The following is a 14,120-nucleotide window of genomic DNA, read 5'->3' as shown; positions in this document are numbered from 1 at the left end:
GCCACACCTTTCAGCCTTTTATGGCCCTAGCTCTGCAGGATAATTCAGAGCCAGCTAACACATCATCACTAGATGCCCCTACAGTCCCTGAACACAGACTGAAGTTTCATGCACACGCTGGGCAGAGAGCCATGCGAGTCCCCCGTCCCCCATTCAATCTGAGGTCAACTACACAGCACAGCTGTTTCAGGGCTGGGACGCGGGGAGGAGGACACAGGTTCACAGATGTCCAGAGCCAGTGTGTCTGTGGACTGCAATCAGGAGACGTGTGTTCCAGTTTTGGCACTGACAATCACTAGCTATGTGTTCTCAGGTAAATCAAATCACATCTGTGGTCTTAGATTTCCTCATCTATAGAATAAGGAGATAGAACCAGACAACTCAGAGCTAACACTGCAAAATTCCATGAAATGCAATCCAAGCCATCTTTACTGTGAGAGAGTGTCATGGAATAGTCAAGACTCTGGGCTCTGGAGCTGGACTGCTTTGGTTCCCATTTTGGCGCCACTCTTAGGAGCTGTGTGACTTTGGAAAAATGACTTAGCCTCTCTGTGCCTCAGTTTCCCCTTCTGTAAAATGGAGATAATGATTCTTCAAGGAGTCCCGAGGAATAAATGAAATAATGTGTATAAAGTAGTTAAAGACTTCCTGGCACAGAGAATGGTTTCAATAAAGGTTTGCTATTGTGATCTTCTCAATTTCATTAAAAAATATATCCTGTATATAAAAACTGAAAGGAAAACAAGCTGTCAAGTGTTAACAATGGTTATCTTTGCACTCTGGGGTTATGAGGAGTCATTCTTTTTATTAGGCTTTCATATTTTCCAATTTTTAAAAGATAAAGAACCTGAATTACCACTTTGGCAGAAAAAAATGTTGTTTCTAAGAATGACTACTAGCCTCTTTCAGCTCTCTCGGAATTATTTAGCTATTATTCCTTTACATGAAAGACAGACCACCAGCATCCTAGTGAAAAGCCATTCCCAATAATGTTTTCCTTCTGGCAGCAGAAACATTTCCACTGTCACCTCAATGTTCTGGAACAAAGGCTAAGGAAAAGCTTAAGCCCTGGACAGACGTGAAAACCTCACACTGAGTCATCCCCACAACAATCCGAGCTTCCATTCCAGCACAACGCCCCAAGTGAGCTCACCTTACTCCCCGGGACGCCAGGCGCAGCCCCACCATCACGGCGCTGCTCAGACACACTGTTCAGGCTTCAATAGAGGGCTGACCCCAAGGACCTTTTATATTGACCCCTAAAGCTCCGGAGTGAAATGAATAAGAAGGGAAGGACAGTTGGTGCAGAGGCACACCACCCAAACCCCCACCCAGGAGAACTGGAAAGGGGGAAGGGGAGGGGGGGTCCTGTGGACACCTGGAGGGTGTGGATTGAGGGAGGAGTCCCCTGAGGCTCTGGAGGTCACAGAGTGGCCAGAAGGTGCAGGGGCATAGAGAGACCAGAACGCCGGGATAGACGACAACGGCCAGCTTAGTCCCAAGGCTGGATACAACGAACCTTTGTTTAAAGTACAGCCACTTGAGCTCAGTCTATATATAAGGAAAGGGTCAGGTCCTTCAAACGGCTGTCATGGTTTTATAGACAGGTCTACAAAGGAGCTGCATGTTCACCCAACTGAACTGCGCTCACACGTCTTTGTGGCCCAAGTCAATGTAGCTGACATTCTGTACTCTTATGTATTTTAGCTAAAATCTAACTTCAGCCTCAGACTTCAGTCTAGCCTCAAGGCTGTTTCCACAGTATGCCAGTCAGAATGTGCTAGGCTTTGCTGTGGTAACAAATGATGTCAAAATCTCAGTGGCTTAAAAAAAATGGTTTATGCTAACAAGTCTGCTGTCCTGACATGTCCGCTCATGTTAACAAGACTGCTGTGAGTCAGCTGAGGGACCCAGGTTGTGATGGAAGTTCTACTGTCTGGAGTGTTGCCTGTGGCCATGGCAGGGTCAGGGAACCGGGTGAGTTGCCCACTGGCTCCTGAAGACTTCCTCCAGAAGAGACACCTGTCACTGCTCCACTCACCGCACTGACGCCCCCTAACTTCACGGAAGGTACAGGACAGGGAAGTACAATCCCACCACACGCCCAGGAGCAAAAATGTCATGTTAGTGACATGTGCAGGATCTTATTTGTTAAAAACTTTTTACAAATGAAAAAACTAGGCACAGAAAAGTTAAGTAAATTGCCCAGGGGCACACAGCTAGTAAACAGCAGATCTAGCACCGAAATCCAGGCCGTCTGTCTCTAGAGTCTGCCTCCCTAACGACTGAGCACTTTTACTATGAGTCAGGAATTACGTTAAATATTTTTTCATGTATTTCATATATTCTTCACACCCCCCATATTTTATGAGAAAAGCAAGGCTTATAAAGAATATATAAATGTGGATAATAAATAGCTTAGCTGGGGCTCAGCTTGGGTATATGGAATACACAAGACTTCACAAGACGCTGGACAAACTCAGATACTAACCATGTGAGAACCAGTTGTGCAGTGTCCCTATCATGGCCATCCGGACCGTGTGTGGACACTCGGGGTTTGGTTTAGACGACTGTCAGAAAATTCTCCCTCAGGCTGAACCTGAAATCACCATCCATGGAACTTTCTACCCATGGCCCTGGTATTGCTGCCTGGAGCCACACCAATCTCAGGTTAGCCTCAGCCTGAAAATTCCATTCTTCTTCATCCATGCTCTAAAATATAAACAGCAATGCAGGCAAAATAATTTATGAGGATAACGAAGCTTATTGCTTTTTTCAGAATCATGGCCAAGCATTTACAATCACTAAGAGAAGAAAGAGGGGCCAGCCTCATGGCGTAGCAGTTAAGTGCACGCACTCCGCTGCTGGCGGCCCGGGTTCGGATCCTGGGCGCACACCGACACACCACCTGTCAGGCCATGCTGAGGCCGCGTCCCGTATAAAGTAGAGGAAGATGGGCACGGGTGTTAGCCCATGGCCAGTCTTCCTCAGCAAAAAAAGGAGGAGAAGTGGCATGGATGTTAGCTCAGGGCTCATCTTCCTCACAAAAAAAAAAAAAAAAAGAGAGAAGAAAGAGTGAAAGAAACAGAAGGTAAAAATCAGAAAAGAAAGTAGATAAGGGGCCTATGGAGAAGAAGCAGGTCATGTCTAAGGGCCTAACAAGTGAGGGGCTGGTATCTGGACACAAGTACACTCAGCAGATAAGCCATGGACGTGCCTGGAGAGAAGGGAAGACACCTACCCCGCGCTGGGTGACACCGCGGAGAGAACAAGGGCTGCTCAGCGTGACCCTGAAGGGGCATACCTCTGAATGTTCTACCAGAAGAACGTGAGCTTTATACCACTTTCCTGCAAGCAATATACATGATACTAAGGCATATTCCTGCTTGCTATGTTGCGGTCATTTGACACGCACTTGCAAAATGTCTAGCCAGACAGTGAGCATGGACCTGGGGAAGCTGACTAGATCACTGGACCCTGGCATCAAACACTTGGTTTGCTAAGTGAGCGAACCTACTGGAAAAATAACTATGAAGCCTTGACAAGTTTCCTTGTCAAGACCTAATTCATACATTCCTGTCAATACCTATACAGAATATTCAATACCTATATTTTAGAAGAAAGCCACTTTCCCTCACTACCTGCTAGAAATGGAAAATCTTACAGATCTTCACATAGTATCCAAAAGGATATTTTATTAGTAAAGTGTCTTAGTAAAACGTTTGTTCTAATTTGTTTAGACAAAGAACACTTCCTTTCGGAGTTCGAGTCTGACAACAGTACACTCGAACTTCAAGTAAGTTCACGGCGTACACAATGGGAACTGAGCCGCTAGTTTCACCACAAAGGTTTGTTCCCCCGGCCCTTCCTCTCTTCCCATCACTGACAAAAGAAAATCAGTAGCGTCAAAGTGCTATTTCCCGACTGCGGGTGAAGTAAATCTCATTACTCCGGAATTAAGGATCATTTGGAACAGGGGCTGGAACATGCGTCCCTTTGATGGCTCAATCCTGTATCCACAGACACTGTAAACTAACAGTGTAAAGGAGATTAGGCAGTGTCTAAGGTTCTCAAAAACAAATTCTTCAAACATCTTCAAGCACTTACAAACACTTGAAATTGTAATTAGAAATAATTATCTTCTCATTAAGCCTCCATCACGCAACAGTGGTAACCTACTTTTGAGTTACACACACTAGAAAATACATATTTCTTCAAAATAGCTTGTAACTCATACTTTCAATACAACCTAATCCCTTACAAAATTAGTCTGATCTGGTAAAGATTTACCGTACATTGTGTAAACTACATAAGAAGTAAATTATAAGGGGCAGGGGGTGGAGGCCAGATTTTAAAAGATTGTACCTTGAAAGGGGGAAGGGGAAGGCTGTGGTAATGAAAATCAAGCAACCTATATTGAGTACTAATTGCAGGTAAGTGACACCTGGGTCCCCTGGAAAGGGATCTGTGGAGGAATGTGAGGCAGCACCCAAAGAGGGTTATTTCTAAGAAGAGGAAGGAGTCTCTGGGGACTCCATGTACCTCAAAAATAGGCAAGTTTGGGTAAGGGAAGTGACCGCTTAACATCTCCTGTCACCTCTACAGGCCTGGGCACGAAGAACTCCGCCTTCCTGGAGAAAGGGCTCACAGTTTCTTTTGGGGACAGACGTGGGATGGTGAGTTCCGAAGAGGAAGCAGGAAGCCCCAATTTTAGGACTAAATGTAGAATAAACGTCATTGAGGCTTTCAGTTCCTACACTCAGAAGAAACTGAGGGAAGGGGTGAGTGAGAATTAACAACTTCCGGGGGGTTCTGGAATCTTACCCACCCAAGCTTGTTATTCCACACTGGTTCCTGACAGTGTCTGTCAGTAAAACCCTCCCAGGAAACAGACCTGAGAGCTTGGCTTGAGGGCTAACAGCATGTTCCACTCCAAGAGACCCACCTCTAGGAACTGAGGGAGTAGAGGCAGCTCTAAAAGAGGAGGAAAAATGGGTCTCCAAGGCCCTTGGCCTGTGAGCAGTGAAGAATGGCCAGCCCTGGCAGCCCCAGCCTGAGAGGAAGTTCTGCCTCCATCCCAGGACTGGTAGCCCAGCCTTCTCCTTTACCTGTAGCATTTGTTCACCACCTCCCTTAACCCCAAAACATGGAGGGTGGGGGTTCTTGGGAGGGATGTGTGCTTAATCTGTTTCTGAATGACAGCTACAAATGCAGCACCATCCTGCAGAGTCTTTCAGCATCTCCAATATGAACGGGGTCTTTGAGGAGTTCTTAGCACCCTCTTAGACACACATGCACAATGACTAACTCCCTATGAGGGGCACTGACCTGCAACAGAAGTTAGACTCTCAGAGCTGGAAGAATCCTTACAGCTCTCACTTGGCCTAATCCCTGCTGTTAAAAGCAGCAGCTTGAATGCAAACCCAAGTAACTTTTCATTTCAATCCATGCTCTGCTCATTATAGGTGCCCTACACAAGAGGGAAAATAATGTGTCTACTAAAGTGCAGCGTCTTGGATAAATACATACAGTGACTATAATAGGGACTACGATAGGAGTGTCTATCAGATAACAACAATTATGTTTCTCTTTTTGCCTTGGATGCTCAGAAGTTCAGAACCAAACTCAGAGTAACTGTTAGACCTGGTGACTGGCATTTTTGCCTTCCTCTCCATTTTTGACTTTTGGATATTACTGCTATTCTACCTATATTTTCCACACGCCTTATCATAACCTGACTCTTACTGGAAGGAGATAGGTGTATTTTATTTGTAGACACTAGGTATGTCATCCTCCCTGGAGATAAACAGTATACTCTCACTCTCATATGCAATAGGCGGAATGTGGTCAAGCACACTCAGCTCATAAACTGGCACAGCTACTTCTATCCCCATTCCCAGGGCACCCAGAGAAAGCCACACTAAGGCCGGCATCCTTTGAAAAGTCGCTATATAAGATTGAGCGAGGAAATAGCATTTGGTACTCAGGCCCCAAAGTGCATTCCCAAGGCAAACCTAAGCCTCATAATTAAGTTATTCTCTGCAGATCAGGGTTTCATTTTTTTTTTTTTGGTACTATAACAAATACTGGGGGGGGAATATACATACCAGATGATTTGTAGTATAGAATTTTGTTGTAAATCATAGAGATCATAACACTACTAGCCATCAGGCAGGGCTAAGAAATAACATACTTGGTTTTGAGGGAGTAGAAAGAGAACTGCTCTATATTAATTTCTTTCCCTTTTGCAATACTGAAGCTATTTCCTTTGAGCAATTTTGTTTTTCTAATATAAGCCAGCAGTATTATCACCAAATAGCAATTAGAAATAAAAAGCTGCTTTTAGTTCTACCAAAATAATAACTAGCATTACATTTAAAGAAAAAAATTTTAATGTCCATTAAAAAGTGCATTTGATCAACATTTTAGTATTTATTTCTAGTATGGAAAAACCTTACTTTGAAGTTGTGCTGGACCTTCAAATGAGGACAATCAATATAAAAACTCTGAATTCCTTGGGCCAAATAAAATGATGTTTTTAAAAGATAAATCAGACCATGTCTTGTTCCTTCTGAAAACCTTTCAAGTTCCCTAAAGTGTGAAATCTTTAGCAAAGAATTTAACTCATTTGATCAGGGTCCTCTCTTAGCCACATTCCAGTAGACTCATCCATAATGGCATGTCGAGCACATCTCTGCACAAGGCACTACAGTAAGCTTGCAGCTTTATATACACTCTCATTTACTCCACACAGCTCCATGAGGTGGGCATTATTAGCTATGCTGTATAGATGTGGAAGTGAGGAGGCATCAAATAAGTTGTGGTTACAGCTATAAGACACAGAATCAGGATTTGTACCAAGGCCCAAGCTTTTAACCTTCACCTTATTCCATTGGTCCTACAAGCCCCTGGATGCTTCATGCATTTTCCTATTTCTGTGTGTTAAGTGCCTGCTGGTTCCTTACACCAGCGTTGCCTCCATGCCTCCTTCCCAATTTACCTTTCAAGGACCTGTTCAAATACTGTCTTTTCCACAAAGCCTCCCCTACTCCCAAGCCCAGCTGAAACTGATTGCTTCCTTTACACTCTCCCTAAAATCTGCATTTACCCCTTTTACAGGGCTTATTCTCTAGTTAGTATTCGTGTACCATTTGTTCCTCCACTATCTCGAAGCCTCGAGGGGAAGGAATGTCTCATAAGCCACCTGTGTCTTGCTCCACATTCCTTCCTCAATGGGAACTCAGAACCTGTTGCATGAATCAGTGGTTGAGAAACACCAATTGGGGCAGCCAGTTGTCTCTCCTGTTTACATTCTCTCAGCTGTCTGCAATGAAATCAACAAGAACCTGCAGCTGAGGTTGGGCTGGATTGCTTTCAAGACAGACTGGACTGTGGACTGTTAATGGATTTTGATTCATGCAAGAGATCAAATATTCAGGAACCCGATGTGTCTCACGTCTCTCTGTTGCTCCAAGCAGAATACAGGTGACCAATTACCAAACGACAAATATTAAGATCCACAATGTACAGAGTATGCAGGTGTACTCTCTTCCTCCCTAAGTGACATTTCCCTGCGGCAACCATCATAACTGCCGCCGAGAACGCAGGTGCCTGCTCCTTCTAACACACCCATGTTTTAACTCAGTCCATTATTTGTGATGGCATAAGGAAGCAGTCTTGTATTGCATTCAATGAAAAACCTTTTAAAATAAATTATCTAACGCATCAGCAAGATTATCAAGTGCAGTTCCTTGTCCCTTAGGAAATCACAATTCAATAGAATGTGAACACAAGAATAAAGGAGTCTCTTGATCCTCCAAAGCCTAAGAAGGCAATGACTTGTTTAAAGGGCAAAAGCAGGCCTCAAGAAGAATGGTCCAAGAAAGGACAGGATCTTGGCAAGATAGTTCAAATTTATTGTAAAAAGAGAAGCTACCAATTATTAAGGACTTATTAAGCATCATATAATTTTCTAAGTGCTTCACATACATTATTTTATTTTTCCCTTCAAGAATCTGAGATTAGAATAATTACTCCCATTTTACAGACACGAAAAGTTAAGTGACTTGTCTGAGGTCATAAAGCTTGCAAAGTGGCCCAGCTGTGATTCCAGCTGGCTCCAAGGTCTGGGCTCTAATATATCCCGCCTTTTTACTGAGAGCCCACTGCATATGCCAGACCCGTTACTAGACACAAACATGGTTCCCACCTACAATCCCTAAAATTTAGTTTACTTAAATCATTGGGTTACCACTAAATACTACAAAGTAAAAAATATGTATGGTAGAGAAACCAGAAGAGCAAACACTAACAGACGGCCTTAGACAGCTCTTGGTGCCACAAGGCAATTACTGGAGATGTTTCCAATTTGACATTAATAAGTAAGAGAAGAAATTAGCTTAAATCCCAAGATATGTTGTATAATAAAAAATGTAGGTTGCTTCTGTTTCAACCACTAATAATGATTCTAAACGCTGGTGAAACATTCCAGCTTGTACATAAACTCCTTCTTCCGGCTAAAGCTCTAACAGATACAATAAGCATTAGGCGCTCTGCTACCAGGATGCAGATAAGAGGCGGCTTCCTTCTCCCACAGCCACAGCAGTTTAAAGCACTAAAGTTGCAAATTTCTGATAGAGAATAGTCCTCTAGGAACATATTGTTTTGTAATCTGGGAGAAAGGAAACTACAAAGAAATAAACTGAATTGTGGATTGTGATTTTTAAGATCAACACTCTACCATGACCCTTCTTAGAACCCAAGTCTGTATTTGGGTTGACTGTATTTCAGGGCCCACTCACAACACTTTGCAGCAACCAGCCAGCTCAGATTCAACGGAAAGCCCTGATTCCAAAGGCATGTGTCCTAAACAGAGGTTGACTACATCACAGTGGTAGCATAAATTAGTGGTTAAAAGCACAGAATACGAACCAGACTGTGTAGGTTCAAATCTCAGCTCTGCCACACTGATCTGTATCACTGTGGGCAAGTTACTTACTCTCTGTGCCTCAGTTTCCTCATCTGTAAAGTGGGGACAGCAGTATGCTTCACAGGGTGACTGTGAGGATTAAATGAATTAATACTTGTGAAGTGCCTCAGACTGAGTAAGTGCTCTAAGTGTAGGCTATCGTTTATTAAAGACAACATAACCCAAGTAGGTGGGAACTTCAAGAAGAGTCTCGAGTTAAGAACAATGATGCTGCTATGGCCATGATTAAGCTCTTCCAGCAGAAGCTGATAGCTGCCCTCCCCCTGTCCCCACCATTCATGGAATCTGCTGTGTACGCACATGCATCTTGCAGCACACAGGTGGGAGGAGAAAAGACAAGCAGGGTCTCCAACTCACACCAGGAGGTCCCTTAAGGATCAACTTTGAATGAACCTGAACTGAACAGTAAAGATGACAATTTTTAAAAGATGCCCACATACCCAAAAGCAGATGACCTAGTATTTGAGTGATTTAATGTGACTTTTGAAAAGGTACAGTATCTCCAACAATTAAAATTTAAAACCTCAATATCTGGTCCTTAATTTTGTTTTTTTTTGGTGAGGAAGATCGGCCCTGAGCATGGCTTGCCAAGTGGTGCGTCGGTCCGCACCCGGGATCCAAACCCGCGAATCCCGGGCTGCAGCAGCGGAGCGCACGCACTTAACCACTCATGCCACCGGGCCGGCCTCTCTGGTCCTTAATTTTTATTATTTTTTAAAAATTTTATTTATTTATTTATTTTTCCCCCCAAAGCCCCAGCAGATAGTTGTATGTCATAGCTGCACTTCCTTCTAGTTGCTGTATGTGGGACGCGGCCTCAGCATGGCCGGAGAAGCAGTGCTCCGGTGTGCGCCCGGGATCCGAACCCAGGCCGCCAGTAGCGGAGCGCGCGCACTTAACTGCTAAGCCACGGGGCCAGCCCTTGGTCCTTAATTTTTAAATTAAGTGTCATTAGTCTCCTACATTGCTTTTTCAGTAAAACTAGGACTCTAAATTAAGACTCTAAAGACAGACGTCCAACATTTCCCATCTCTAAGTCTTTAAGCCACACAAGGGAAGATTGCATTAGAAAGGCTTATCTAATGATTATAACTTGCTACTCCTTTGAAAAGCCTCCTAAACTACTTCTTGAGTGTATTATGGAGTGGAAGCTCATTTTTTTTTTTTTTGAGGAAGATTGGCCCCGAGCTAACATCAGTTGCCAACCTTTCTCTTTTTCTTTTTTCTCACCAAAGCCCTAGTACATAGTTGTATATCCTAGTTGTAGATCCTTCTAGTTCTTCTATGTGGGACACTGCCTCAGCATGGCTTGATGAGCGGTGAGTAGGTCTGCACCCAGGATCCAAACCAGCGAACCCTGGGCCGCTGAAGCAGAACACGTGAACTTAACTGTTACTCCACCGGGCCGGCCCCTGGAAGCTTGTTTTTATAGATAACATGAGGGGGTTTCCAGACCAGGTTATAGTTAATTCCATACAATACCTATCAATGGCATCATTCTCTAATTTTTCCCAGGTTCTCTCTCCCCTTCATCCCTTATTCAAACTGCCACCGAATTCTTTTATTTCTTTGTCCAGTAATTTCTCTCTAGGTTGGCCCTTCCTTGCTATCCCCAGGTCCATCCACCTGAATCCAGACTCGCACTTCCCATCTCACCCATACACAGGGCAACAGTTTAACCAGATTTCAATGTTTTCAACGTTGTCTTTCTTCAATCCAGTCTGTAGAGTCACTACACTAATCTTCTAAACTTCTGCTTTCATCACATTATAACACTGCTCAAGAGGGACAATGGCTCTTCCTTTAATAAAGGAATTGGGTTCCTCCTGCTAGTACTTAATCCCAGAGTAATTCTGTCCTATTCCAACCATCCAGTGTCTTCCGCCTTCCTTCTACCCACCCGACAGATCTCAGCGCCGTAGTTCACCAAACACATTTCTGTACTTTTTTTTTTTAACCTGAAAACCTACATCATTCCCTCCTGCATATACCATTCCCAAGGCCTCTGTCTTATCCAAATCCTACCACCCCCTCAAGATCTCTGTCCTGAGGCCTTTCCAAAGGACTCCTGCCCATGTTACTTTCTCGCCTTCCTGATCCATTCTGGCTCTTATTTATACAGCTGAGTGGGTCCCTACTTGTTTTATCTTCCTTGTTGGATTTTTAGGTTACTGAAAGTATTCATTTTTTTAGGTGCCATAGAACACTCAGTACAGAACTAGCAGTATCACTGAGTAGCAAATACTTATATAACCAACTTCTCTACGCTATAAAGCAGTATATTGCGAATTCTGAATGAGACCCACAGTAAGAAATACGTATTTACCAATACATACATATAAATGTGTGCGTGTATACACACACACAATTGAAACACACGTTTTATAAAATAACACTAACCTTTACTACATGTAATGCAACTGTATTTTTAAAAATACAGTTAGCTCATTTTTTTGACAAATGCGTATTAGGAAATTATAATTACTTTTATTAGGCATGTTAATTTAATTATGTAGAAAAAGTCTTTGTTTTTAGATACATATCAGAAATGAAGTGTTCTGATATCCATATGTAACTTACTTTGAAACAGATTACACACATACACGCACAAAAGCAAATATGAAAAATTTTAATTGTTAAATCTGAATAAAGTAGATGGGTATTTGCTGTATTCTTCCCTCTGCTTTTCCATATAAAAATAGAAAGTGACAGTTCTTACTCATTTCATTCATTTCATGACCAAGTAATGGGTTTCAATCCTGTTTGAAATATAGTGCTTTATAATTAGGAAAAAGATAAACCACTTGTCTCTATGTTTTCTAATTATATTTAAGGAGGCTCTAACATCCTGAAGAGTGTCCTGTGGTTACTTTCTGGCCAACGGGTCAATAAAGGGCTTAATTTTCCATTACTATGAGTCTCCTAATCTCTCCTTTAAAATCCTTTCTATGAATCATTACTTCCCTAGCAGGAAGGTATAAGATTAAGAACCAGTTTTTTACTTGCAGAGATTACAGAATCAGAATTTACCCTAAGACTTCTCATCCTAAGAATAATCTTTGTGATTTGATCAAGGCTTTAAAAGGACTACACTGTTTAATTTACATTTAATCGACACTAAGAGGGAAGTGTTATAGATGAGTGAAAGAAATTTCCAGATAACTGAAATTCTTACCATTTAAGGGCCAACATTTTAACTCTTGCTGATTACGGATTTCTAAATTTTCAAGATTGCTTTCCTGGGCCGGCCCCGTGGCTTAGCGGTTAAGTGCTCGCGCTCCGCTGCTGGCGGCCCGGGTTCGGATCCCGGGCGAGCACCGACGCACTGCTTCTCCGGCCATGCTGAGGCCGCGTCCCACATACAGCAACTAGAATGGATGTGCCAACTACGACATACAACTATCTACTGGGGCTTTGGGGGAAAAATAAAAAAGGAAAAAAAAAAAAAAAAAAGATTGCTTTCCTGTTGACTGGAGTCATACATAAGATCAAGTGTGGATTGTAACACAGCATCATGACCTCAGGATAAAACCTACACTAGCTGATCAGGAGACCTGGGTCTAGTTAACTCGCCAGCCTTAGGTCCCTCATTTGAGAAAACAAAGTGGCTGAACTTTGCAACCTCTAAGGCCTTTGCAGCTGTTCTACTCGACAATTCTGTTACTACTAGGTCTGTAAAGCTGGCAGCCCTCACACAAAATGCCAATAGTCTTGTTGATAAACTTGAGTTATCAGCACATACCACTTAACACAAATTGAATATTTACCCGTCCTTATAATGAATCTTACTCATCAAAATGAAAATTAAGCAAAAAGCAGTTAAAAACCATATGCAGCAAGTAAAAAAACGAACAACTATTAACACATTACAACACAGATGAATCTCAGGTATGTCATACTTAATCAAAGAGAGGGAGCTCTGGGTGCTTTCAACGTTGATGCAGGTGGCAGTGACAGAGTACACACATAGGCAAAATCATCCAACTGTACATTTAAGATGTATGCACTTCACTGTGACTTATTCCTCAAAACAGTAAAATATAAAATACACAAAAAAGCTTAGACAATGAAAATGTAGGAGCTGTCAAAATTACTACTTTATAGTACCTATATAACATTGCAGGTGCTCAGTAAGCGAATGTTGATTAACATACAGTATTGTTCAATTCTAGCAAGAAAAGAATTTAATTTCATTAGTGTCAATTCATACTGCACTCTGTCAGCTCTTTAACATTTTTAAAGTTTCTGAAACTTTCATGACACTATTTAATAAATATTTGCTTTTAGTACCGGAATAAAGAAGAGCAAATGTACAAAACAGAGAAAAAGAGTGGAAATCTGTACGGTATACCAGCAAGGCACTAATATCTGTGGTGTCACTAAACACATCAGATTTAGACACAAACATACTTAATCTTAAATTCTCCAAAATGCAGCAAAATCCTAAATACCACGTTGATGCAGATTGCAAATGCCCGGGTTCATTACATAATAGTTATTTAGAAAGCCAATGTTTCTCAAAGAGGCTGAATTTAACTAAAAGCACACAAAGTACAATTAGGGCTTACTCAGCCCAAATTGTTTTTATGATGGTTAACAGAATTGATTAATTCAAATTCCAAACCAGGCCCCCCAAAATACAAAATTTCCACTTCAAAAATGTTTTTCTGAGCGTCTTTTGTGAGCCAAGCAGTACGCTAAAAGCACTGGAATCAGAAAAATAAATATGATAAGCTCTGCCCTAGGAGTTCACTGTTTGGGCAGGGAGACATACAGAACTACGCAACTGTAGAAAAAGGTAATAGGTACTTTAACGGGACAAAGAGGTGGAAATAAGTAACCAGAAGACTTCGGTGAGATGGCTTCTAGGAAAATGATATTTGACTTGGACTTAGAAGAGGAGGCTCAAAAATCAGCCAAGAGAGCCTAGCAAGGAGCACAGTGTGTACACAGAGCCAAAAAGAATATTTAGGAAACTAAAAGTTTCTTGGGGTGTCAAGAATTTAGAAGGACTAAATGGGTCATTCTAAATCAGGGCACGATTGAGGGTTGGGGCAAAAAGAGGTGCAAGGCAAGTATTTCTGAAGGGAGGAGGCACAAGACTGAAGAATACAGACAGCAGGCTCTGTAA

The 14,120-nt window shown here is 42.3% G+C and overlaps 1 protein-coding gene across 5 annotated transcripts in view; it reads right to left on the bottom strand.

Annotated features, from left to right (window-relative positions):
- The window catches only part of TMCC3 (transmembrane and coiled-coil domain family 3), a 71,262-nt gene that overhangs the window by 15,987 nt on the left and 41,155 nt on the right, over positions 1–14,120 (bottom strand). The window contains exon 1 of one of the 5 annotated variants that reach the window (XM_087449095.1): positions 1,154–1,194. The exons of the other annotated variants lie outside the window; for them this stretch is intronic. The gene's annotated coding sequence lies outside the window, so the exon portion shown is untranslated. Of the gene's footprint in view, positions 1–1,153; positions 1,195–14,120 lie in introns of those variants that run through there. 5 annotated transcript variants of the gene reach the window in all.

This window comes from Ceratotherium simum, chromosome 25 (genome assembly GCF_057802395.1).
Source record: "Ceratotherium simum simum isolate JZ-2026a chromosome 25, ASM5780239v1, whole genome shotgun sequence".
Lineage (NCBI taxonomy): Eukaryota > Metazoa > Chordata > Mammalia > Perissodactyla > Rhinocerotidae > Ceratotherium > Ceratotherium simum.
The sequence above is the reverse complement of the archived record's forward strand: the minus strand, read 5'-3'. Positions and strand labels throughout refer to the sequence as shown.